This window comes from Cyanistes caeruleus, chromosome 6 (assembly GCF_971803275.1).
Source record: "Cyanistes caeruleus chromosome 6, bCyaCae1.hap1.1, whole genome shotgun sequence".
NCBI lineage: Eukaryota > Metazoa > Chordata > Aves > Passeriformes > Paridae > Cyanistes > Cyanistes caeruleus.
In genome coordinates, this window is record NC_141706.1 from 35,888,298 (window position 1) to 35,915,698 (window position 27,401).

Below are 27,401 nucleotides of genomic sequence, written 5' to 3' on the forward strand. Positions count from 1 at the left end.
AGAATACAGTGCTTCTACGTGATGTACATGACATACAAGTAAAGTTTATCCATACAGTATATGAACAGCTATGAAACAAGTTGCTGGTGATTCTGCATTATTCCCTTTGTGACTATAGCACCCTTTTGCCTGGGCCAAACACAACAGAACATACCATTCTTCTCTCCTGCAATACCAAGGCAAAGTATTCTGCTTTGCTGCATTTTTAATTACGAGTTCAACTGGGAATAAACTACTTACATTACAATCACCAAATAGACAATGGTTGAATAATTAAACTATATAATTTTGCAAGTTTTAAAATCTTTTTTAAAATAGTTTTTCCTCTCTTTCTCATACTACAATATAACTATTAAGAGTATACTTTTCTGCAACTGAAAAAAAAAGAGAAAATATTATGTATCTGTTTCTGCATTTCTATTCAGGCATTTAAAAGGTACATTCGCTGCAGAGCACTTCCCTGACATATAAACTATACTTTAGTTATTATTTCACTAATTTAACATCAGCTACAGTTAAAATATAAACAGCTCACTGCATCCAAAACAGCTGCCATTGCTGTGACAAGTGGACTGGGTGAAAGATGACTTTCACCCAGTCCAACCTAATCAGGTTTTCTCATTTTTAAAATGTTTTTTTAACAGCTGTGTGCCTCTGTTGTGATTTCAAGCTCTCTGGCAGGGTACCCTATCTTGGCTGGGTATTACTGCCACCAAAACATTTTGGAATATCAACAGCCCCTTGTTTGTTTCTTCACAATTGCATTTCTACACTGCAACACAGAATGGCAAAGGCAGACGTTAAAACAAACTCACAGAGCAAATGGAAGCTTGTGACAACAGCCTTCCTATGGCTCTTAAACCAGGCAGCAGCTCAGCAGTGACCCAGCAAGGGAAGAAAGACACTCACACACAGTCCCAGCAAAACACAGTGTTTGTGCCTCTCAGCTGTCCGAAAATGTATGTTCAGGCTACTGGGGCAAGGTAAACACATGGCAGAAATTCAATTGACTGGAGGAGCTGCACTAAAATAAGCAGCAATGCAATTTGAGAAATTAGCCTCATGGTAGGTACTCCACAGTTCCCAAATATCCTTCAATATTTATGGAACATTTATATTATACTTATAAAATTAATGCACAAGGACACTTATAGAGACATCATGTCTAGTCTCCAATTCTCAGAACTGCAACAAAATATGGTACTTTCCTCTGGCTGACCAAAGGACATTTAAAAGTTACTACTCTGGGCAGATATATTTATTAATATATTTCGAAATGCAACACCCAAGACCAGCCTCAAGTCTGTTAGAGATTTTACATTTCCCAGATTGAAACATGCAAGACTCCTAACTGTTGTTCCCAAATGTACCAGTATTCATTCAGGTATTAAGGATTAAACATGAAAGCAGTGCAGAAATTTAAACACCTGCAGAAGCATTTGCTGGATAAAAGTCTAAAGGAGAAAAGTGGGGTTTTATTTCTGGCTGTTCTCAAGATCTCACCTTGCAATGTTTTATACTGGACTGAGTTGTACTTCTCCCATCTTAAACAAGGGAATATAATCAATCTATAACAGAGGTTTAAAGCTTAATTAAGTGGCATTAAAGTACTTTGAATTCTTCAGATTCAAAATATGCTAGATAAGAGAGAAATAGCATTATTGTTGGTTTATTTCTCTAGCAGACCTTAGTAACAAATATTTCTTTCATCCTCATGCCCTGTATATACTAGAGATGTCTCAGCAAGGACACATTGGGGTCTGGAGATGCTAAAATACTTAGCAGTACAGACAGATTTCACTATATAAGAGCTGTTTTTTTCTTTTAAAAATCAATGCTATTGGCAGATGTGCTAAGCTAGAACAATCCATAACACGCTTAAATTCTCTTTCATACCTTAATTTGGAAAGTTACATTAGCCCCTTCTGGATATTAATAATTATTAAATCATATTTAATAATTTCATTAATAGTCTGGATGATGGCAAATATTGACCAAATTTGTTCTCTTTTAAAACTGCTAATAAAAAACCCCAACAACAACGCCCTCCCCCCCAGAAAAAGCCCCACATTTTATTCAGCTTTCTAGACAAAGATTTAAGCAAAAATACTTTTTTCTCTAATTAAGCTTGTCCAACCTTCCTGCAAAGCAAGCAGTTGAAAGAGCAAAGCCAAACTCACAACCGGAAGGTCCACCTCTACCTCCATCTCATTCTTACACACTGAAATTCAGCTGACTCAGGCTGCAACTGCAGGCCATGTGCAGGAATTAGCACGGGTTGCAAGCACAGCATTCATATGTGGTCCTTTCTTCCTCAAGAAAAAGACAGAAGGATACAAAATTTCTCATGGATTTAACCCATAAACTACCAGCTGGAACACATAAACACATAAATGCAAGTGTTTGAAGAAAAACCTGCACCCTTCAAAATGCCAAAATAACAAGAAAAAGATGACAAGAAAAAAAAGTTCAATATTTCATCAGAATAAGCCTATGGTGAAAAACATGACTAAGTTTTTAACCACTGTGAATATAAACAAGATGCAATCATTTTCTATACAAACATCAAAAGGAGTCTTGCTATATTTAATCAATGTTCCTACATTAATTACTAAGGCTCCAGTTACTCCACAGTTTTTTTTTCCTGAAGCATAAAAATCAGGTCTTCAGGCAGAACTCATAACTGTTTTCCCAAAGGTTTTAGAGCCAGAACACGATGATACTACTACACTCAGATTATTTTTCTCATTCACTTGCAATAGGTTAAGAATTTTGAGAACCTGTTGAATGTTCTCTCATGATTATAGGCACGTACAATTTTTTGTCACCTCCTTACACTGGTCATCTACTTTCACCATATTTGTAGGAACTTGTTTTTCAACTCTTCTAGAAGACAAATCTGACTGAAGCTGGCCAGAAGTTCAAAGGTAATTTTGCATGCCTATTCACGAGCACACACACACACACACGTGTTTATGATCTGGTATCATTGGCTACAGGAATAAACTATGAAGTTTGGCAAATGTAACTCTTGGAAATAAAAAAAATATCAATAGCAAAATCTTTTCCACCCATTCCAATGCTTACCTATATTTTTTCACCCTCAGATAGTCGAGATACAATTTTCTATTCACTTACCATTATTGTGTTCATACAAAAAAGCACACAGCACCACTGTATGGGACAGATCAATCTGCTGAGTAATTCCTACAGACAGGTTTCAGCAAGGTAATCATGAAATCAAACCCATTTTGCCACCGACCTCTGTCTACAGGTGTCTCTCTTATGTGATTGGGTTCCTTCATGTCTTGTTCTTTTTTTCTGGTTAGCTCAGTAATGGTAGGAAGAGAGTGCTCATTCCAATTTTCAAAATCTTGTGCTCATCATTAAGCTTCAAAATGCTTTGATAACATTTACAAGCCAAGAGAGATTGACTTTTCTGCTCAGAGCCCATGTGTGTTCACAAGTATTAATGAGGAGTTGATCTACAGAAGAATATTTACAGACTCTACGGAAAATTCATTCCATGCTTTAGGTCATGGGAAATGTGCCAAAAGACTACACATCCCCAAAAGCCTACATCCCCACCAGCTGCAGGGTGTGAATATACAACCAGAGAACTCCTCCTGCCATCCAGAACAGATCTCAAAGCTCAGCCAGGCATTCCTCACATTCACAGATATGAAAGCTTTGCTGCACATTGCAAACTTGGCTTTTGTCACAGTTTTAAAAAAAATTATAAACAATCAAAATACTAGAGCAGTTAATCCCTGGAAGGCCTTGTGATCACATTCCTTGACATGTTTGATAAATATAGAAATAGTGAAAATGTTGTGACTTGCTAAACTTGCAGTCTCTTTAATGCATTTATTGGCCCCAACATGCCCTGACTGCTGGATTGGCACACCCAGGGGACCTGTGCTCACCTTCCTCAATAGACCCACACTGATAAGTCTGAGTTTCCCCAAGAACAGAACAAAGTCATGCTTATTAAAATGTTTACTGAATTCATAAAAGTAGAGCAGTGCTCTCATGAAAATAGGTATGCCAGAGCAAATCTCCACAGGCCCATGTATGCAACCACAGATGATAAAAATTAATTTATTATTTATTATTGATTAATTTACTGGAATTTGAATGACTCAAATTCTTTAGAAACAGACTAGACTAAAATGCCTTTTTAAGGTTTTATGGAACACTGAACCCTAAAGAATATCACCTGCTTATGCACATCAATGAAAAAGATAAAGTAACAAAAAAGCCAGAATAAAATTTATATATGATAAAATTAATAAAATTTGTATATGATAAAATTAATAAAATTTAACTCACAGCTATCATTTTTACCCTACTGTATAATCCACTAACCATGGGTTCAAACAATAAAAACATGTCCAGGTAACTTAGAACACTAAGTATAATTTAATTTACATAAATACACATAACTATATTTATCAGATTTAAGTTTTTTCAAGTATGCATGAGTTCTACAGCACTTTTTACCTTACCACACTAATTTTCTTTTGTATACTTAGCATAGTAGATTGATTCAGGAATAAAAGAGTATAATATAAAAGGAGTGGGGGAGAAGATTCTAATGCCTACATACTACTGACCACTAATTACTTTGAAAAAAAAAAAAGAAACAATCAGCCATAGATTATGGCAAGTTGTGCTCACTAAGCTGTTTTCCAAGGGTGGTGTCAAGATGGCTGATTGTGTCAGCCTACCTTTCAGCTGTTCTGTTTGAAAACCAAAACATATTTTTGACACTTACAAATTAGGTGTTTTTAAAAGGTATATGGCACATTCACAAGCACTTCAAAATGGAAATCTGTTTCCATCAGACAAGGTAATATTAAAAGATTATGCAAATCAAATCACTTCTCCAGTGAATGTCTGAGAAACAAATTTTTAAGAAACTGAATTTGCACAGCTGTGTATGTTGACTCATTTACAAAATAAGAAAAAAAAGTAGTGCAGTGCAGAGTGCTGTTTAGATATGAAGTTATGAGACTGGGTTACAATCTGAAATGTTTCTTAGAAGAGCAATTAGACTGGCTGGAAAAAATACATCTGAAGTAAAAGGTAATAAACACAATATTGTAAATGAGGCTTGAAAAAAATGGTTTTTTCTTAATTTTCTCTGAGTGCAACTTCAAACCAGACCATAAACACCATCAAGGACCAGAGCACAGCCTTGAACACTGTTCCCAGGGAAACGAGTAGCTTTATCAAGAAGCACATCTAGTGAATTCCAAACCCCACAGATTGATGGATGACATAGTACAGTTGTATGATTCACATTCCTAAAAATGAAATTGGTTGGTTTAAAAAGCACAACTGTTCAGAAGAAATAATATTATGTTATATATTGTCAAATTACAATAGCTCCATGAGCACAAGCAGGATTAACAAAAAGATGAAAATAGAAAAAAAAGAAGTCAGGAATAGTATTTGAAAATATTAACTGGCACTAAGACCACAGTTTAGTTTCAAATAGAAAAAACTAAAAGCTGTGAACTTTGGTAAAGACTCCACTGCAGATCAAAATGCACATGATTGTAAGTAATATCGCCTCATTCATATTCCAAATTATAAAAAGTAGATGATAAGGAATAGATACAGTTTAGAAATTAGCTGTAGGATCTTGAGAAGGTATCTAAAAAAAGGCTTAAGAACAGAAAGAGACAACTAGAAGCAAAAAACCAACAATAATGAAACCAAACAACTACCCCCCACAAAAAAACTACAAAAAACCCCAAAAAACTAAAAAACAAAACCCAAAACCCCAAACCCACGCTTGAGTATTGTTGTCAAATTAATGATTTTTTCCTAGCTAGCAAAATTCCAAACCTTAATTTTATTAACAACTCAGTGACAAATAGAAGGGCTTTCTGACACAGGGCCAACACACATTTCAACCTCTTCCAGTTTGTAAAGTTAAAATATTTCAATTCCCTGACTCTCTAGCACAACAAGAAGATCATCAAAATAAAAGATCCACATATCTTGTCCTACCCATCCCTATTACACCCTGAGAATCTAAAAAGATAACAAACACAATAATTAGAATGCAATAAACAAAGTAATCAGAACTCCCTTTGGTGGCCTGGTAATTTCAGACTTGATTAAGACAGACAATATAGAAACAGAACATATGTGGACAAAAAGGAAAAAATATGCAAATTTTCCCTTTGCTGTAATATAGAACATTAAGTTTTTCTTCATTTTGAGCAAAAACTGATCTTCCATTGCTTGGCATTTCTTCTCTGGACCAATGAGATATGGAGGGGCCAAGGAGTGCAACTTATTAAAGGGCACACAAAATGACTGTACAAGTGACTTCCTGATGTGATAAAGCAAACTGGAGAAGGAGTAGATGAATTGCTGAGTGTTCTGCAAAAACAGATGGTTAGATCAACAGGATCAAAATTAACTGCTCCAGAAAGAACTTAAGATTGATGGACAAAAGGCAGCACATCCCAGCACCTGCAGCCTCAGGTGGGCTTCCCTCTATGTAGCTCACACTTCTGCAGTGCAAAGATGATCAAATAGATCTAACAACATAATGCTACACTATGCACTCAGAGGGAAAGAAGAATACAGATGGCACAGGATTCCACTTCCTGTGACACTACACTGATTGGTTTTATTGTGAAGTCTATTTATACAGCTGATTATAAATTCCTAGTGTGCTTTGATTAATGCAATAGCAGCTGGACTACTTCCTTTCTCTTAGCACTTAGCTGCCTTCTTGATTAGTGAGTGGTATATGAAAGCTTGTGAAACAAGTACAGGAAGATCAAACAAAAGCAGTGATTTCCCCTTACATTACATTAAACCTGCCAACACTAGACCAGTTAGTCTCTGACCTGAGCAGCTGGGAGTAGCCACATTCCAGATGGTCCTAGAAAGCTGCTTTTGTATGGTCCTTGTCTTATTTGTACCAACCTAACATGGAAAGAAAAAAAATCAAAGCAAGCTGTTTGGGCAATTCTGTGATAGATGACATCTCCAAATAGAGCAAATTTCCAGTCATCAAGTATGTATATGATGTGTACAAGATCTATCAGATCCATCCCTACAGGACTGCCACCACTACTGAGAGTCAAATCTACTTCAACTACACTAAAACATGTATACACAGTCTGCATGCCACTGGCATCCCAAGATAACAAATCACTACGAAATATTCTATTGCATCTCTTATCCTGGGTCCTCAACTTTCCAAAGAAAGAGGAAAGAAGAGAGGATTCAAGTCATTGCTCTGAAGTTTATGTGTGCACACCATATTATGTAAGATTCGCAGTGCTAACCAGAAGAGCAAGCACAGGCAGAAGTAAGCACACAAGTCAATATATTTTTATTTTCAAACTTGGCAGATTGGTGAAGTTCTAGTTAAGACTCATAATTATCTGAAATGTGTACATGTTTGTCCCTTTTTATACTGCAAAAAAATTCAGAGCTAAAAACTTGAGTTCTGCCCAAAACAGTGTTTTCAAACCTGAAGCAAGAACAGGAGTTAAGCTGCAGTTGCATTTGGCCTTGGCTAATTCAGGTATCAATACATGCAGTGAAGGATACATCAAGATGAGTTCAGAATAAATCAAAATACATAGACAAATTCAGTAATAAATTTAAGTTGACAGCAGCATAATTGATAAGTTTTTTCTGCAAAGAGGAACCTACATTATTTTAATTTCACTTTCATCCAAAGGCAAAAAAGTAATTTGTAAAAGCGTTCAATAAATCAACTTATACTGTAAAAAATACTTTCTTAGAAGACAATTCTTATACTTAAGGAAGCAAAATTCTTGCTTTATGTACACTGTGAGTCTTGGCTTTAAGTTACATATGTGACTGGTGAGATGTTCTCAAAATAGTTTTTTTTTTTCTTATTGTACAATTTCTTTCCTATTGTATAATTGTTAGCAAAATTAAACGTTTCTGTGATCCAAAACAGAATAAATTAACAGAATCCAAATCTAATCAGAAAGCTGTTTTGAGAAGTCTCTCCAATTATTTTCCCCCCAGCTGAAGGTGAAGAGTGAATAATTAAAAATAAAGCTATTGTGAGATGTTCTTTTTTTTTTACTCTGCACTCTGAACTAATGAGGTAATAATGTGACCTAACTTGCAAAAGTAAAAATTCTTGCCTAGGAACATGCAAAGTTCCAAGTCATTCTTCCTAGAGGCAAGAACAATTGTTCCATCTCTCTTATTCCCAGTTTCCATTCACCCTATGACATCTCCCTCTACCTTCTAAATAAAATAGAATCACAAGCTTTGGGCAATCATGAACATTTTTAAAAAAATATTTTAAGAATTCAAGCACAAGAGAATGAAATTTGTTTTGACACCAGTTTTCACAAGTGCCACAGCACAGAATTGAAAAACACAAGACTAATCAAAAAATATGTTAAGTAGCATATAAATTTCTTCTGCAGTCCTAAATACAGTTTGCCCTATGTGCTGCAGAAGGCAGAGGCACAGTAATTCAAACTGCATTTCACTGGCATTTTAATCTAAATCAAGTTCTCCTGCCTCTAGCATTACAGTGCATAGTCCATCTTTGAGGGCTTAATAGAAGTCAACAACTTAACCTGCAAACCTCATCCTAGCAGTAACCATTACTAGAAAATACCACTGCATTACACTTGATGCAATGGGAAGCTGCTAAAAAAGGAGTTCTATCCAACTTCTGTTACAAAGCTCATAAAATGTATAAAATTTTCAGAAAGGGAAAGGCTTACTTTTCTTTTTTTTTTTTTTTTGACACTTGAGCACCATGCCAAAATTACAAGACCACTTTATGCCACAAGGCTTCTGCTTAGGAAAATTCCATCTCAGTGACAATATGATAATATTGCAGCTGGGGGTACCACCCCCTTTTGCTAGCTAGCACTTTCCATTATAATTCACTTTTAGTCCCACAGAACCTTATTGTACTTGATGTATTTTGTTTTAACTTTCCGGAAGGAGACCTAAAACAAGGCTGCAAAAAGACAATTACAAGCATGGAGGATGGCTCTCAACAAAAACTTACTCATTTTGTTTTCTCCCCATTCTAAAGTGTTTCATCCAAGCCCTCACTTACTGCACACCATTAAAGTTCAGTTCTGAGCACCAAATGACTCTTTTCTTTAGCAACTGGAACCTATATTGAGCTGCTTTGCCTTCACAATACCTCCATCCTGAGAGGCTGATTCATCCATTTGCAGATAGGGAATGGAGCAGATTGATGGGAAGAGTTTTGACTACCTGCTTTGAGGTACTCAAGACTTGATTGTTCCCTTTAATATGGCATGCTGCAACATTTAATTTATTAAAAGAACAGCCTCTACTGAATGTAGTTGTAGAAGAGGGCATTTCACTTTTAATCTCAAAAACCAAGTACCCACAGAATGAAATGTACTATTAATGTTCAGCTGTGAAAAGGCTGCTTAGAATGGTTTAGTCATCCCTAAGTATCCTCATATATGTTTATATTACCAAAGGCATATCTGATTCTCTAAGGAAGAGTTCAGCTGTCTTGATTAGGTCTTATTCACTTTGGAAAAATCAACTTTTGCAACACCAGTGATGCAATAATCCAAAAACAGCTTCCTTTGCTGCAAATGGATTTATTCCCCAAACAGATTGAGGCAGAGACAACATGTAAAATACAAAGTGAGATCAGATTTTCTCCTAATTCCAAAAGAAAAAAGATTGCATAGAAAAATTTAATCCTCAGTTCTCTAATTCTTGACTTTCAGTCCTACTGCCCTCAATATCATCTTCATATTTTTAAACACAGTTCTGTATTTGTTTTCGCATGGGTTATAGGAAGATGACTAATATTTATGGATTATTCTTATTCATTTGAACTCATGGTCTAGATAGGAATAGCTGCCTTTCAGGTGAAAAAAACCCAGTATTTCTTAACCAGCAGCCAGAATACCTCTTTAAGTCTGGAAGCTCTTTTCATGGCTTATCCACAGTGCTCTCTAGTATTTAATTTTTCCTCTTTTAAAAATCTGTTATGCAACAAATACAGTTTGCAGTAGTTAGATTATCCTCCACTTAAAAACAAACAAACAAAAAACAATCAACCAACCAAAAAAAAAAAAAATCAGCCTTTTTGCTATCTAAAGTAACTGTCTTGGAAAAAAAGGAAAATATGTATATGTGTGTGTATATATATATCTGCTGAAACATATTAGGCAAAAAACACAAGCAGAAAAAGAAATAATGTGCTCCTTGTAAAGCACACTTCATGTAATACACACCAAATAACAAAAATTCCATCCATAATTCACAAAAAAGAATATTTATGTAAGAACTAAATTTTTTTGACATTTACCTCTAAATTTTACTACCTTGCTCCCACCATAGGCTTGTTCCTCATATGTATGGACATAGTTACATAATTAGTACCACATTCTTCAGTAAATTCTTGATAGTATGAAATTTTTTCAGTTCCTATGTATATAATCCCAACCCAAGAATTAGAAACTTCAATCTATAAAAATTTTTGTTTCCACTTGTACCACTGTACTTCAACAGATACTCTTCCTGCAAACTGATTTATCAGCTCAAAGCAGCAATTACTGAAATTACATTTACCCACTCATGAGCATTGCAAACACACTTCAGGACATTAAAGAAGATTAAAGCTCCTACAGGAATTCAGTAAAGCATTATGTATTAGTATTTTAACCAAAAACCAAATAATGACAGATGATTAGAGACACTTAGGCAAAAGTGAAAATGTTGGTCTTGTTTTAAACATTGCATATGCCACTATCACTTCATACTGCATTTGGTCTCACTGCTAACCTGAGATCAAATTCTTCTGACATTCCCAACTATGTCATCAGTGCTGGGTCTGCCACTGACTCACTTAAGTAATCTTTGAAGCAGAACTTTATGCTTTCCATGCTTTACTTACCTAGCTGTATATTAATTCTTTTATATTAAACAGATTTTTAGAGGAACATTTATTTGCAATGTGCTTTGAGAATGTAAGATAAAACACCTTAAACTTTCAAAATTTAAAGTCTTGCTTGGTCAGGACTTATATGGTATTCCTGTCAAAACAAGTTACAAATATAATCCGTAAATTCACTGAACTCTGTGAGAAGCATTAGGTACCAGAGCCCTGTAATTTGCATTACCTTTTAGCGCATCTAAGCAGATGTCACAAACAAACTTTGCTGTGGCCACACAGGATCTGAAATCTTGCCTGAAAAGAATGTGGTGTACAACTGCTAAGGGTATCTCCAGGTGTCAGCATAGACAGACATGTTTGTTTACAGAGAATCAAGACTACTCAAAACAATTGCTAAAACATTTAGCTTTTAGAACCTTCAGTGTCAACACTTTGCAAGAAACTTTGTATTATTCTTGGCAAGAAGCTGTGGAAACCAATAAGAAAATAGTCAAGATACCTTTATATACAAGTGAACTGGAATTTTTCACAAAACAGTTTCTCTTGTAAATTTGTCTGCACCTAGTTTAATCAACAAAATTTGCAGCTGTTAACAGGCTGTGCTTCCATATGCTACCTGTTACAAGTACATTTCTAAAGACAGAAGCCTGTTTAGAGTCCAATTGTTTTAATTGGACTTAGTACCAAAAAAAAAAGCGTAAATAATAAAGCTAACCATCAAAAGAAGTACAATCAAGGGTAGGTTACTGGAAAACTGCTTTCCTCTGACTTGCCTTATTTCCTCTGAATGTGTGAGCACGAGGGCAGTTATTTAGCTTTGCCCACATACACAGCATACACAACAGCTGCAGTCTGCTTTCTGATCTCAGGAGAAATATTCTTCCCCTCATTTAGTACCAACTGTGGATGGATTTGCGCCTATAGTGGATGGAGCACAGTTAAGATAATTTTAGCAAAACTTGAGGTAATTAATTGTATTGGAATACACTGCATAATCATATTATATAAAACATCTTCATAAAGGCTGCTATTTCAGCAAGTTTCTACTGATTATTTCAGAGGCTAAACTTTGTTATTTCAATTTCTCATTGCTTGCAACCTCTACCCCATCTTTCAAAAACAGGAAGGGAAACCAACTTGCCTGTAAGAATTTCTTAACTTTTTAGGAAGGTACATTTGTTTGAGGCCTGAATCATTTTTCCAGTTAGTTCCACCTCATTGTTTCAGACTAATTAGATAAAGGGTGAGTGCATGGAAGTGCATGGGTTATTGTCTGCTTTCTAGATCGCATTAATTATTAAATTTACTGTCCATTGTTTATTTTAAAGCAAAAGTTGTTCATCAGACACTCAGATTTCAAATGTCCTACCACTGAGAATTTAGTACATTGACCATACCTGTTCTTTGGCCATGCTCTTACTCAAGCTTACTGACAATTAGATAAATTTTTGTTTCTGTAAGGATACACAATTTCCTTGGAGCTAAGTCCAAACCTGCATTCATAGCTTGGCTGTAATCATCAGAACTGTTACAATCTAATCCTCCTTAGATCAGATTTTCTAGTGCCTTATGCCTATTAGCATAAAAGAAGTGAAAGTCTGCAGAGATTCATTTCTCTCTAGAACAGCCTTTCCTCATCAGGAACTCAGCAATTTACAAACACAACATATCCCAGCAACTTAAGATCCCCAGGAGTAGTAGCCTCATATGTTCTGCCCATGCTTGATTGGCATAGTTCACAACAGGAGGGACAAACCTTGCTATTAAATGCTAAAGGTCTGACCAACTGACCCGCAGTGAAAACGAACTGCTGTTCATCTGTTGAAAGTCTGTTGGCTTTTAACAGTCACATAGCCCAAGACAAGGAAATCTTAATTCTTCTTATGACACAACCAAAACGAATCCTCAGAGATAAGAACATCTGTATAAGAAACAACTGGATATTTTAAAAACAAAGTGGAGAGTTAGAACAGGTTTTAGTTTGTTACTGTTAACCAAACAAATTGGAGCACACTGCAAAAAGTCATGAATTAGAATTTGAATCCTGAATTAAGGAAGTTGAGATAAGAGGAGTGTGAAGAATTGGCTGCCCTTAGGTCACCCATGCAAATCCAAGAAGATAAGGACCATGAACACTGTCTGGGTGAGAAAAGTCCATGCTTAAATTGTTGATGGGCAGGTTTATTCTGAAACAGGCAAAATATACACACAATCAGCTACATAATTTATAATTTACAAAAGAGTCTCAGTGCTGTCACCATCACACTATTATTAATGTGCTAAGAAAGGAAGGAGTAGTTAGAGAGTCCACTTAAAATGTAAGGCCTTCCTTTAAATACAGCCAATGTTTTTAAAGTATTTTCATCACCAAGTATCTTTGGCACATTTTTTTTTTTTCCCCAGAAAAGGCATCAGCAAAACTCAAGAGGATTGTTTATGTAACATTAGTAGCATGGTTTATCTTTAAATACGTCCAAGAACTATCAGGAAACTTTGGACAGAATGATCCATCAACTGATGCCGTGCAGATAAAGTTAAAATAGCTTCCATCAGAAAACTACCAGTTTCTCTGATATAGCATTTCTCTTCTTCCAACTCTTCTTGAGAAAAAAAATTATAGAGGCTTTTCCGCTAGAAATTAAAAGTTACTAAACAAATTCTCACTCCCTCTGACTTTTTTCGAAATTATCCTGTTATAGTAGCACACACTTAGCAGTGCTCTATAGCAGTCATATTGATACCACCATGAAAATGTAAAAGCTCATCATTCTCACATGAGTATTTAGGTAAGAGTCCTAACCCTCAGGGCTTCTATTCATACCAGTGAGACTTGGGGATGCACAGAACTGCTGACAACACATTAATTTTACTACCATGGAGTTGCTGTTCTCAGAGCAACCAAGTTCAAAAATCTTGAAGATAATCTTGGCTTATAGACTGATTTCTAGAACAAATTCACTAGTAAGTGCCCTCTCTCTTAGCCAATGTTGTCCTTACACAAAAGTTTTGCTTTTTAGCTCCTTCCTTACCTTTTGGCCCTTCACTCATCCTTTCTGCACAAAAACTCCCTGACCAGCACTTGCAGTCATTCAGTTATAAGGAGATTAGGCAGAGAGGGAGGGAAAGAAAAAAGAAAAAAGATAAAAAAGGCATAAAAAGGCGTATGTTTTCCTCATTCTACACGGTTTTTTTATTCTGCTTCACAGTGATACAGAGAAAGGAAGGCTTTTTTATAGTAGTATTACATTTAACAAATGTTTTGCAGAGGTAATTCTTCTCTCCAGGTTTGCATATGCTCATTTAACAAAATTTAAAATCCATTCCTTGGAAGAAGAAACAAGCCTATGCATCTGAGAAAGAAAGCCCTTATTTCCTTTCTGGTGTCAGTTTAAGCTAGCTGAGGTATCTCAAGAGTACTCTAGCAGGATGTAATGAGATTAGTGCTTGATGATTCACTTCTTCCAAAACCCCAGTGCTAAGGGCTTCCAAGCTACCATTTTAAAATCTATGCTAAACAATTTCATTAGAGAAGTGAGGCACTACATAGAGATTAAATAATTCAATTATATCTGTGTATACATGTGTTTTTTCTGCAGATCAAGGATGAATCTCCCAAAATATCTGCATTGTTCCCAACTTGAGACAAGTAGACACTCAGCACAGCATCACCAATAAAAGACCTTCCCACAAGAAGATCTCCTGGAGTACAGCAGTGACCTTAATCTCTGCTGTACTTTTTTGTAAATGTCTTTAGCACACAGTAAGAACAATTGCACAAACAGATATCTGTCTTCTGCTTACAGCTTTAAAGGACATCATGGAAGTGCTGAGCTTATTCAAACCTATGGAGTCAGCAGTTTTGAAACAATGCTACAAATGCTACAATGGTACCAGACACAGTAATGACAACACCATTAGGTGTTGCAACAGAAATGAGATATTAAAGAAGACCAAAAAGGGCAGGTCTTCATGTTAACTGCAAGTTCAAGAGGGATAGAATACAGTTGTGTTTGACTTTATGTTTTTTTTAAAGGTAGCAACCACAAATTTGTCAATACAAAGCTAGAGTCAAGCCAGTGACAGCTTAACAGCAAAACCAGGTCTTTCTGACACCATTCATTTAATTATTTTCTTTATTGTAATTCTTTTGACTTTAAAACAGCTTGTTCCTGTTTTCTGTCATTTCACAACTCATAACCTGCAGGGCTGTTGCACTTAGAATAAAATGTTAGAAAAGATATCAACAGTAAATCACTAAACTGTGCACTTAAATGTCTCATGAAGTGAAGGGGCGGAAAGCAGAGACAATTCACATAAAAACAGAGGGGAGGAGATAATTTGCTGCTTATGGAAAAGGACTGTAAGTTAATACATCTGGGCTCCATTCCATATAATAAATGTGAATAACACCATGTGCTTTGCAGAAGTGAAAAGAGGTTTTATTCATCAGCATTTATAAAGAATTTTGAGATCCCAGGACAAAATATTTTAGCAAAGCAGAAATCACTGTCAGTTATTTTACTTTGCAAATTATTTTACTGAGCAAAACAGTTTAATAGGAACACAGCACCCTGCTCTCTCAAAGTCTCTGAAAACTAGCAAATATTTTCAAAATATCCATATTAAAAGTCAGATTACCAAAAAAAAACATAAACAGGAGTAGATACATAAATGTCCTAATCTTGATTTTTAAGCAGAGATCACATATGTTCAAGTCATGCACGCAGCCTCTTAATTTAATCACTGACATTTTAAGTATTGACACTCCTAAATTATGTTTTACAAAAGCAAAACACATACTTCAGGTGGCCCACTAACATAACTTGGATGCCCACAGGAAGTCAACTTTTAATCAACAAGTTTTTCTTTTCATGAAAGCTGAAAATATTCCATGGCATGAATGCCAACCACAAAGAAACTAGTCTGAAATGTACCTAAAATATTGTAATGACTCAACACTCAAATAGCAAAACACATTTGTCTTTCTACCTATCACATCTGGTTTTTATATTAATGGTCTAAAAGCCAATCCCTCTCCATTTCACCCTTTTGACTTTGGCAATAGAATCCTGTCCCAATACCCTTCCTCCAAAGTACCACAGAGATAAAATTTAAAGCTCAACAGTACAGCAGTACTAATAAAGTATCAAATTACATCAATCACCATATCTCAGCCTGAGAATCTCAGCTCTCATTATTCACACGTACTACTACCAGGAAGGTGAGGTATCCTTCCTAACATCCCAGTACAGTCATTTGGAGCTTCAGTATATGTACTGTCTCTTCAGTATGTTTTCTATTGCTTGGACGCTGACTGAGCAGTGGTGAATGACTGTCTTTGCATCAATTTTTATTCATTTTCTCCTCCCTTCAGTTATTAAATTCTCTTCATCTCAGCTCATTCTTTTTTCAATTTTCGTGGTTTTGCTCTTCCAGTTGTCTCCCTGTCCCTCTGAGGAGAAGGAAGCAAGCAATTGGTGGGTGTGTAGCTGCTGGGCTGGGTCAACTGACTAGAAAACATCATCAAGAAGAGGCACAAAAAGACATTTTATTAGCAAATCAGTGTCTCAGTTTTGACTTCAACTGCTTTTATAAAACTAAGAAACAAGTCTTTCTGATACTTTTGAAAGCACTGAATAATTACTCATATACAAAGACAGACTTCTGCCCTCACCCTTATTGCTTCCAAGGTTGACCCAAAGCTGGTTCATCTGAATGGAAATATGAAAAGGTCCTCGAGAACCTGAAGTCCACAGAACAGAAGTTCTTGTGTGCAGGAAACTTTTGGTTAGCAATGAATACTCATATTAAAAAAAAAAAAAAAGTCTTAGTTTTATGCAGAGTTTAACCTGCTTATATTTTCAAAGCAGAATTTTTTACAATACTTTTCCTGCTTTTCTAGCAAACCACCCAAGCTGAATGTAAATTTTGAACAACACAAATATCAAAAGGGACACTGATAATAGGATTGTTTCAAATGTCATTCATGTTTGGCATTATATTCTGTGTTGAAACTTTTACAGAAACACAGGTATCATGCAAAGAAAGTCTAAAACCAACCACAGGCTTATAAATGGTGCTCAAAATTAAAGGTTTAGGAGAATCTAGGAAGGAGTTCAAATGCCTGCTGGTAAGTTGCTTTGAACAGGCATGTATATGTACTCATATGGAAGAAAATAACAAGTAGAAATAAATAGAAAATGAAGTTCCAGAAAATGTCTAAAACTTCCAGAGAAAGAACTGTTGGGCTAAGTATTGATTGATAGTAACTGAAATATTAGCAAAGAAATTATTTGTCTGTCTGATTCTGCTGGCACTCAGGCAGGAAAAACTTGGTACACGACTTATAAATTAGCAGCTGAACATCAAAAAAAAGTGTCTTGGTTTCTCCTCACATGCGTATTAACTTGCAAGAACCCATGGTTTTGGCTAAAACAATTATATATTGTTTTATAACAATAAATTTAAACACATCCTAACTCCCTGTTTTACAAGGATTTAGTCTACTCTCAGACAACATCAGGCAGTGTTACTTATCTGTGACCTAGAAATTGCTCCTCAAATCAATACTATTAGTACTATCATCCTTGAACTTCTGCAGAGATTTGGAATATAGGGAGAAGACATGGGTGCAATTCATAATAGGAAACACAACACAGTGTGATAGATGAAGACCTGGCCTAAGACAGTTAACCCAAGCTTTCAGACCCATTACAATGGGCCACTATCCAAGAGGATATATACACATTAACCAGTATTTTGGGGACTGAACCTTTTCCTTCTGAGTCCTTTCTGACTATCTGACAAATAGCAGCTGCCATCTTTTCATTACATAAATAACCAAACATCACATTTAATTAAGAAGCCAAAACACTTTACTTCCTGAGTACAAAGCAGTATTTTAACGACCTCCTAAAACTTCCCCTTTATTAAAAATACAACTTAAATAGCAAATAAGATCCATTTAATTTACTTTAAGGCCGTGAAACAAGCTCACAATGGTCCAGGAAATACAGAGTCATAAAGATGCAGTTTCACCCCACGTCACTATTTTTGGAACCTAATTTTTCTTTCCAGACACAGGAATTAGGTGGTGCCAGTGGTTCCTTTTCCCTCTTGGTTTGCATCCATCAAAAAAACCAAGAAATAAACACACTTAAGAGCATGAAAGTACACAACCCTTAACAGTCCACAAAAAACAAGAAGTGGCCAAAAAGACAGAGGGGAATAATACACCACACTGCACGGTATCCTTCAAAGGAGGAAGACCAGAACTTAGCTCTAAGGTGGTTTCAACTTAACCAACTACAAATATTTCAATACATACTGAATGCTAACCCTGGCCATGTGGTGTATTTGCACCATTAGGTACTATCAGGTAAATTTGCTGTTGATTAAAGAGGTTTCTGAGGTGCTATTTTGAAGGGTAAGAAAGTCATCATAAAGTCATTTGCAAACAAGCACTTTATTCACAGGAGTGCTGAGATTTGGTTTCAGACCAAAATATCCAAATGATATGCATGACAAGGGAGAAGTAGTAGATTTCCTAATTAGATATTAGGAAGAAATTCTTTACTGTGAGGTTGGTGAGGCACTGGGACAGGTTACCCACATGGGTTGTGGATGCCCCACCCTGAATTATTCAAGGCCAGGTTGGATGGGGCTTTGAGCACCCTGATCCAGTGAAAAGTGTTCCTGCTCATGGCAGGATTGTTGGAACTAGATGACCTTTCACAGTCATGCTTCTATCATTCCGTTCAGCCACCACACTCTATAAACAACTAGGCAGAAAAGAGACTACACTGCACTACACTGAGGTCTGCACATTTGGTAACTTGATGGGTTACATGTCTTTTTCTAGTCCAAATTATTGTCCATGTCACACATGACCCTGTGAGAAGCTTTAAGATAGCTGCCCCTTAATATGAAATTAGGCATTAAAGAATTTTTTTTTAAATAAACTGAAAGCATTTTCTGGAAGCCCCCAAAATTACATAATTGCATAAAAACTTTGGGAGGATGCAAGGAGTTCCAGGCAGCCGTGTTACAGATGTTCGGGATATTGCCAGTGTTTGAAATTCATGTGTGGGCAGGGGAGGGGTGTACTGGGGAAAGCACCTTAAAAGGAACAGATACACACAACACAGTAGTAAAACATTACTGACTTAATTCACACTCTTGCCACTGCAGCCTGATTCAAAAAGCCTTTGCTGAGTGATTACCAAAGCCATCTCTTCACTCACTGTACCTGTGACAAGCCAAGATTGGGATGTTAATTATTCAGCCATTTACAAGAAAAACAAAACAAAACATGCCTTCAGCAAAGACATATGAAGCTCCAGGTAAATGAAGTCTTGCTTAAGATGAGAACTTGCTTCACAGAAATTTAATTTTTGTATTTGAGACACCTGGAGCATATCATTAAGGACATATTCAAGGAGGAAAATGCCTGAAGGGAAGTCTGCTATCAGAGCTGGGATCTTTCCCATCCACCTTATCTGTGGTGACAGCAGTGAAGAGCATACTCACTGATGCCTGCAGAAAACAACATACAGTAACATTTACTCAAGAAGATAACCACGAGGTACCAGGCAATAAAACCCCAGGGAGACAGCCCATCTACATAAATATATTATCACTGGATTAATTCCTCAAAGCATAAAGATCAGCAGGGAAAGACACAGTGGACACTGCAGAGGACCACCTTAAAGGGAAGCCTTGGCCAGAAATTTTCTCCTGGCTTTTACTGTGAACAGTATTTTTTATTCCATGATTTTGTTGGCACTAAATATCTGAGAGAAGGCACTCACTTTCTTCTTGGGAAATTAGGAGATGTATTAAGCAGGGCCATTTCATGGATTAAGAACTTACAGACTTCTTCCTTGGTTGTTATCCAACATGTTAGGGGATCCAAGAGTCTCATCATTTCCTGAAACAGCCTTATATTTGTGAGGTAATTCTTGAATCCCAGTGAAATTGAAACACAGTTTTAGGACAAAGAATATCTTTCAGGCAGGCTGTTAGCATGAAACAATAAGATGTATTGGACCAATATGTCAGCATATGTCCATACTACCTTTTGCAGGCAGATGAAAAGGATGTGCCTTTAACAGAGGCTTGTTCTAGCAGCCACCCTAAGCTGATCAGAACACAGCACCACGTCCAAGCTAACAAATGCTCCTAAGTTACTTAAAAGACAAATGCATCAAAAACGTTTCCTAACTGCCTGAAAACCCAAAGCACTAGAAATAACAAATGTTACTTTCTTACACTTCTACTATGCCGCATTTTTGCCAAATAATCAAACCGTTTTTTCCCCCAAGGAAGTCCAACAACTCTATTCAAATATATTTAATATGTATAATTTTTCTATTTAAGTTTAAATAAGTGAAACCAATAATAAATAGTTTTAACTTTGGACTAGGCTAAAAATAACTATATTTTGCTCAACACAGTGGTTGGGTAAACAAACATCTATAAAATGAAACTTTTATTAACCTGTTTGTTAAATTTACTCATTATTTTTCTCTCATTAGACCCACATTGATCTCTAGAAGTGAAATTCTTTCAGAGTTGCTTCTATATCCTCTAAACAAAGTACATCACTATCTAAGAAATATCTTACTTTTTAGTAACTTCTAGAACAGATCTATGTCAGGGCTAAATTGTAAGTGCCAAGCATTTTTCTGAAAATATAGGCATCAAATACTACTTTTTTTTGGCAACCTTTCTGACTACATTTAAATATGCAAGATCAAAATCATTCTTGAAAATAATCCCTCATTCCTGAGAGTCTCAGTATTAAAAGAAAAATATGACAACCAAGGCTACCCAAGCTCCAAAAACCTACCAGATTTATCAACATTTCTACTAACCAGGAAGTCTGAAGAGTTTGAATGTCTTTTGATAAAAAAATTGTGTTTCATTACTTATTTGGCACTGCACTTGGATTAGTACATCCTCTGGCAGAACATGACCAGAATTTTCAAACCAACAAAAATCTCCAGAACATTGTCAGCATGGTTAAGCATAACAAATAGCACCATAACTTTAAAACATGATTAGATGATTTTGACATGGTTGGATAAAGGTGTTGGGGTCACTTAAAAACTGACATATATTTTTTGCACTCCCATCTCATTATTTCCAAATTTTTGCTCACCTTTTAGTTTCTATTTCAATGGAAAATAAATTATTCTTTTTGGGTATGTATAACTTTATGGTTCAGATTAAAAAGCTAATATGAATTTTGAATTAATATAAAATATTTGCATTGACTCCTTAGTTGTTCTCCAACTTTAGAAGAAAAATAAACATGAAATGTCATTACTTCCAATTGCATCTCATATAAATTGCCATGTTCTGTGATCTTATGCATTTTTGCAGTGGGTACAAATTCTGTATCATAATGCCTTACCAATGAGGTGAGGTGCATCTACCCAAGCAGTTCCAATACTCAGCCAGACTAGAAATCTGTGGCCATTATTTTGATGGCACCCCTTTAACAAGAGGTGAAGAGGTGACCAAAATGCATTTACCTCAAAAGAAGCAAACAGCGAAAACAGCTTCTGATGGAAAGAGCAACAGAATCTATTTTAAATTTGTATTTAATACAATAGCAGTGTAATTTTTGGAAAGTGACACTTGAGAGGCACATATGGGCCACAAAAGCCAGACATTTGTGCTTTCAACAGTTCAGGTTTAAGTGTATCAAATAATCCAAGCAAGAAACAAAGCATTTATTATTTTTCCTTTCTTGGAGCCCTTTCTCTTTGGTAAAGATTTTGACAGCTGTCCTTATTTTTCTCAGAACTTAAGAGATGATCTAAGAAAATACCATGAATTTTTATATACAGATTCTAAACAAATGAAAGGAGCTTTGTATTTACTAATGAAATAATCACTTTATTAGTAGAGAATATTCAAAAGCACTACTTCTTATTGCCTAAGGAAGGGGAATAAAGACTACATCACAAAAGCTTCCAGCTATCAAGCATTGAAACAGGCTGCTTAGGGAACCTGTTCAGTCACCATCCCTGAAGGAATTGGAAAGATGTAGTTGTGGTGCTCAGGGACATCATTTAGTGGTGGATTTGGCAGTACTGTGTTAATAATTGGATTAGATGACATTAAGGGTCATGATTTATTTAATACAGCAGAAATCATAAGCTGGCCATATATGTTGTGTGTGTGTGCATGTGTGATTTTCCAGGAAAAAAAATCCCTGCTTAGTGTGCAGTCCAAAAATATAAAATTATATAACTCTTAAAAGTTAATCAAAACTTCGAGCTATGAGAACCCTATATAAGAATGCATGTTCTTTTCCAAATCAATTATTAAAGCAATTATTATTTTACATACAATGAGATGTTGAACCCTGCAAAATATGAAGTCTGCTAAACTCTTCATTTATAGAAAATATACCTCCCATATCCTTCTGGTTTTGCCCAACTGACTGCAATTTTAAATCTGCAGTACTGTAGGGATCACACCAAATGAACTGCTCATTATTTAATACCTGGACTGACTGTCTGAGACTCTCTTACACTTTCTGCTTTCTAAGCTACAGGCTTTGTGCTGGTCCTGCAAACCCACTAGGGGGAAGATTTCTGGAATAAATCATTTCATATGGCATTATTCCTCACTGAGACAATAAAATACAGCTCCCAGATTTCCTCTGGGAACATCTTTGTGATCATGGAAAAAGTGCACATCTGTAAGGGTTTAATACTACATACACTTCATTTACATGAAGGCTTTTTAACAAAGACACTTCTAAGTGCTTCATCTACTGGACTGTAACATTTTTCTTTTACTAGGTCACTGTCATCTACTTATCTATAAATCTTGTTGAATAACAAGAAAATATACACTTCTAGCATGTATGAGGTTTTATAGCAATGAAAAAGGACAACACTAACTTCAGAACCATTACTTTGATGTACAATAGGTCAGTAAGGCCAAAAAACAAATGTATTTACCTTCCTACACCAGCTATGACAAATAGAATATTTTATTACATTTCTTACCAAAGAAAAACTGGAAACCTGCTTTGTTGCAAATACCCAGTTACAGGTATTTGTTTAATAAAAACAGAACATTAGACACGCCTGTGATCTGCCAAATCAACAAGACAAACCAAGTTTTCCAGAAAACACAAAATTAAGGTAGGCAACTTCTCTGTCAAAACAAAGAGTGTTAAGAAATATCTTCCTCTCTATGGACATGAAGCTAGTAACCTATGGAAAAAATTAGCAGCCAAACTAGTTCATGTACACCACAATCAGAACACGCTAAACCACAGTGCAGCAGCAGGCCAAGCAAGATGTAGCTCTTTTTTCAATATAATACTTGAGAAAAGCAAGCGTTCATCTCCCATACACAACATTAAGTTGGTTATAAATTGATTCCTTATGAGAAGCTTATTTAAAGTTCAGGAGTTATCCTTAAGAACTGCACACAGACTTTGATTTTAGATATTTATTTATTTTTGTATATCATGACTGGTTGACAATGGCATCATGGCCATTTCAACTCCATCCATACTACATACATTCCCCGTCACTCTTTTCAGTGCTTGGTTTATGCCAGTCTTACAGACAATATATAATTGTCCAGAAGGATGCTACAAAAGAACTGGGAGGTGATGGGTAGAACGGAGTAGAGGGAGAGGTGGGCAAAAGTAACACCACAAGATTTCTGACAGTACAGAATGAAAGAACATAAGCATCTCAGGTCCCCTAAAGACATTTGCTACAAGAACTTTAATTCTCCTTCTGTGGAAACAAATCCAAGAAAAGAAAAGCAAAATGCAAACAAATGATGCTGAAAGCCTCAAGATAAAAGTGAAAAGGTTTTATATAAGGAAACAACTTGAAAAAACAAAATTTAAGACTTGTGAGTGAAAGCAAGCCAGCTAAGGTCAAAGTATACTTGAAGCAAACAAATATAAATCTTATAGTAGCTCCTAACTTCTTAAAACTGAATCATAAATGACAGAGAAATAATAGTTAAGTAGAACTTAGAGAAATTTGGAACAACAACAAAATTCCGTACAGGAGTAGTTAGTCTTCAAAATTTCCCATAAAAGATAACGAATACCTTGGTGTAAGAGATTGACTTAGAAGCTTCTTTAACGTTGCTGCATTTAAGAAGTGAGATTTTGCACTTTCAGCAGATGTGTATTTTATTCCTTTATTTTATCTTACACATAAGTACTTTACACAAAAGTATAGCTTAGTAAGTGAGCTGCTATTAACATTTGAAAATTAAGTACTTTCTCAAATTATATTCCTTTCCAATTATGCTAATGACATTCTTATGAGAAATGAAACTGCTGGTATCTATTTGGTGAACCATTTCAGATCCTTTTATAGGAATACACATTCTCAACATAACAGAAAGTAGTCAAGTAATATTTTATATTAACTTAAATTAATATGTAATACCTTAATGCACAGTAAAGAGATAAAGACAGCAAATAATATATCAGAGGTAGAAAGACTTCCCTCATTTGATGGGAACTTAGAGGACAGGATTCTGGTGAGAAAGAGAAGTCAGTCTCTCCCTGCCAGATGGACCTGATGCTACATGTTCATTTTTTTCTAGCACTGCTTGACAATGACATAACTTTTTACTTCTGTTTATTCTTCTATTGGCTGCAAACATACTAAAAACTGCAGAACTATGCTCAGCCTCTTAATTATAACTGGGATGCCTGCTGGGATCCTTTACCTATCTAAATATGTTCATAGATGCATTTACTCTGCATTCATTTTCATCCCTCTAATTTGATCCAAGGCATTCAGCAATTTACTTTTGTTCGCATGTCTAGGCATATTGAGCACAAATAAATCAAAATCAGAGGGAGCTTCTGCCTAACCAACATCTCTATAAATCCCCCAAAATATATTTAAGACAATATGCAGTTTTCATCTGTATAAAACAAGATGATAACAATCTGCTGAGGTGGGAACAAGAAGCCAAATCCATGATTTGTAAAGATAGCTCAGATTCTGTCTGCAATTGTCTGTCTGCATATTTCACATGCAGTATTTTGCAATGAGGAAAACCTTAGCACCACAGTGAGGCAGTGTGTATTGTACAGATCTGTTTATCCCCAGCCATCAAAGACTAAGGTACGGTTCCTATTAACACCGATATACCTGTTTCACTAACACATCAGGCCAATGGTCTCTCCAAAGAAAAATAAGACAAACTTCAGAGTCAAGGAAACACCCTTCCTTCAATACAGGCACATACAACTGCTGTTACATATTGCACATCACACCTCACACGGCGTTGCATGTAGGGTATTGTAGACACAATAAATGCCCAAGGGCTGACAGGGCTGCACAGCAACACACAATCATTTTGTTGCTCCAAGTCCTAAACAAGCCCAACGGGTTCTGTGCAGTTGCGATATTGTCCATTGCAGCACAAGTGTGTGTGTGTGTGTGTGTGCGCGCGCGTTTATGGATGTGCAAAACTTGTTTTAAAAGTAAATTCTAGCAAACTAAACATGTGGTAAACTACTGACACCATTTTTCTGGTATTCCCATACTACTTCATCAGTTGCCTGGTCTACTTTAACATTTCCACATTAAAAAAACTAAAAGAAATTCACATTTCTAATTCTATACTAGGTACCTTGTTCTAGTTTTACTTAGGCCCTGACAGGAAAGCACTACCCTAATGTCTTTTATAAAATATATGCAGCACACACAGAAGGATGAAAGGAAACAGCCACTCATCATCCTCAGTGGATTTTAAAACAAGGAAAGGTATCTGAACTGGCAAAACTCAGCACAATTCCTTAATAACAGAAGGTTCTCTATGATACTGCTGTTCTAGCCAACAGGTTTTTGGGTTTTTTACAGGAACAAGAAACACTTTGAAAAAATTATTCACAGCCATAATTACAACAGATGGAGAAGTAGTAACAATTGGAGCTTACTCACAGTACTGTCAGACTCGAACCTAAAGTGCAAAGGGGCCAAAAATACGCTTTTTATCCTTATGGTCTCAAGACTGATGTGTACCTTGTAACCAGAGTACCCACAACAGGTTTTAGAGTTTAAAAATAGCCTTCCATTATTTGAGTATTTACAAAATACAGCAATGACAGCTGAATATATGCTTCTTGCAGCAAATAAAATCCTCAAACAGATAATGACCAAGCAAGCATTGAAATTAAAAGAATAATCACTACAAACTAAGCTTTAGGGTCAAGTTATCAGGTTTATTTCATTTTAGCAAAAAGAAGATGAATCATTATCAACAGTCAAATGAATGGTTAAAGGATCTGATACCATCTACAGCAAAACCTTAATCTTGCCCTTTTGCTTTGTTGCTAAAAGGAAATGACATTGCCTTGTAACTTCAGGGCAGGTCACCATACTTAAAAAACAGCACAACAGTAATTTTATTTCTGAATATCCTACCTTTAAATAAACTAACAGCCACACATTTGTCTTGTACGTACGTTTTCTCCCCATCCCTTCAATCTTCCAATTATTTTGTATTTAAAAAAAGAAACAATAGTCACCTATGTCTCACAATCAGAACAATATTTTTAAGAGATTAAACACTAATGGTAAGCATCCAAACACGAAGAGACTTGGTCTCCTTGCAGAGTGAGTACTCACAGCCTTTTTGTGACTTACATGGCCAAGAAAGCTATGTTAAAGAAAATCTTGCTGGACAGACCATTGTTTCACTCAAGTATTATTCTCTGAGAAATACATCCTGCTGCTTGAAATTCCCAAACTCACAACACCCATTAGTCAAACATAGCAAAGTACCACTTAAGCATTCGGGAAACCAGTGATGTTTACTTTGAGGTTCACCTTCAAATAAATAAAGAATCCATATACCATTTATACTGGTTATCTTTGTTATGAAACATTTTCAGGTTTAGCCCACTGGGCATGTTGAAATGATAAATCATGTTTGGCTCTACAAAAAAAACCTCACTCAGATTCAAATGCCCACAGGAAAAATAGCATCTACCTAAAGCAGCACATTTTAGCCATTCCTTTAGGTTTGAATCCTAGGCTGATTCTGCTTTAATATCTGCAAATTCCACATCTTTGACAAGTAAATACACACCCCCCCTCTTTGTTTCCCACTCCTTTATTTATTCCTCTCAAACCTTCTACTCAGCCAGTCTGTCTTGAATATGAAATACTAAGGCCACTTGACAAAATACTAAAAGATCTGCTTTGTAATGAAAAAAGTGGCAGTGAGGTGGAATATATGTATATATATGTATATATATATATATATATATATATATGTAATGCTAATTTGTTATTGCTCTTAAATCTCCAATTGCATTTCAAAACAAAAATATATGATACTTCAAAATTTAAAAAGCATTCCCTTTGTCTTTCATTCTGTCTCCATTTACTAATGGAGCTATCTAATCCAGCTAGATTTACAAGCAATATGTTGTTGTTCAATAAAT

The 27,401-nt window shown here is 35.8% G+C and overlaps 1 protein-coding gene and 1 long non-coding RNA gene across 37 annotated transcripts in view; one reads left to right on the top strand and one right to left on the bottom strand.

Annotated features, from left to right (window-relative positions):
- Positions 1 to 27,401, bottom strand: part of RAD51B (RAD51 paralog B) — a 429,615-nt gene that overhangs the window by 323,570 nt on the left and 78,644 nt on the right. The window lies entirely within an intron of this gene.
- On the top strand, positions 984 to 14,618 carry LOC111930290 (uncharacterized). The gene is made up of 3 exons (XR_002865100.2): positions 984 to 1,065; positions 2,867 to 2,927; positions 14,530 to 14,618. It is a non-coding gene; the product is annotated as an uncharacterized LOC111930290 (long non-coding RNA).